This window comes from Astatotilapia calliptera, chromosome 8 (assembly GCF_900246225.1).
Source record: "Astatotilapia calliptera chromosome 8, fAstCal1.2, whole genome shotgun sequence".
NCBI lineage: Eukaryota > Metazoa > Chordata > Actinopteri > Cichliformes > Cichlidae > Astatotilapia > Astatotilapia calliptera.
This window is the reverse complement of record NC_039309.1, coordinates 15,358,648-15,360,146: the sequence shown is the minus strand read 5'-3', so window position 1 is coordinate 15,360,146 and position 1,499 is coordinate 15,358,648.

Here is a 1,499-nt window from a genome sequence, read left to right as displayed (position 1 = left end):
TATCAGCTGCTAGGAGACTTGCCTGCCACAGCCCCTTCCGTGCCCTTTATAGCCTGACTGTGGAACACTCGGGAAAACAGATGCATTTTCTGGGTTCTCAAAGTGGTTCAGCCACCTTTAATTGATTGTTTAAGAGGATGGAGGTGGGGGCAGGAAGAATCCAACAAGAAAATTACCTAATGGGACCCACTTCAACACTTGGGAGGTTGTTGACCAACATTGCCTGAGGGATGCAATGGAACTTTAAGAATTTTGGACAAAATCTTGACACATTGATAATTTTAAAATTGATTTTGCTGAATTTATGAATCATTTACCAACATACACATACATGAATAATCAAGTGAATTTCATTTGACAGCGTTTCATTAAGTTTAAATCTTAGTTATGCAACAAAATTAAATTACTTAAAATCAGTATTTTGGCCATCAATATTGTTTAAAGAGTAGAATTGTAAATGTAAACTTTATATATAGGAAGGTAGATATAATAAAGATAAAATACTTTATTTATTTTCCAAAAGTAAAAAAAAATCCTGTGGTAGACCAGCCAGAACATCCACTACATATATGTATATATATATATATATATATATATATATATATATATAGCGTATAGCTGGATAGCGTAGTGGTTAAACTACACGCCTTTGGAACAGAGGATCGCAAGTTCGATTCCTGCCTGGGGCGTCTGTATCCAGTAAGGGTCCTAAGGCTAGACCCCCTATGCTAAGCAAGCCTACCGCAGACATGAGCGAGACAGATAAATATGAAGGCATGCCGGCTCGGACGTCGCCCGGATCAACAAGGTCCGCGTCAGGTGTTGAGGAACCAGGGCACCCTGACGAAAAGTGGGCTACTGGAACAAGAAGGCATCGGTGGGCAAGAGACGAAAACAGGGCGTTGTTGGAATGCTACTACGCAAGTAACCCCGGCGGAAGGGGCTACATGAATAGGATGAGGGACCTATGGATTCTTCGATACCCAACATCCACAATGACGGCGAAACAACTAGTAGCTCAGTGTTCCAACATTCGAAAGAAGGGACTGCTCTCACAGCTAGAGATTGACGAGGTACAACACAAATGCTACGGCAAGGAGGAGTCAGGACGCCATGTCAGGGGGGAGATATCATCACCCCCACCCGAGATTGGGTACATAGCCCCAAGTGCGATAGGAGAAGGATCGTTGAGTGCGAGAGGAACTGACCTGAAAAATAGGATCATGGCCAAGCTTGAAACCTGGATCCCCCGTAGCCGGTTACCAAGATTACGTGAAGTACCCTCAGAAGGTCTGCTAGATGATGTTAATGCAGCACTACGGGCAATACCTACAACCACGATTACCGACACTAATAAGCTGATCTACAATACGGCAGCAGTGATCAGTGAGATGCTTGGCTACAAGTTGAACAGCCACAAGGGGCAGTACCCTCCATGGAGAAGGAGGCTAGAGGGCAAGATCAAAGTAGCACGGAGGGAGGTTAGCCAACTAACGGAG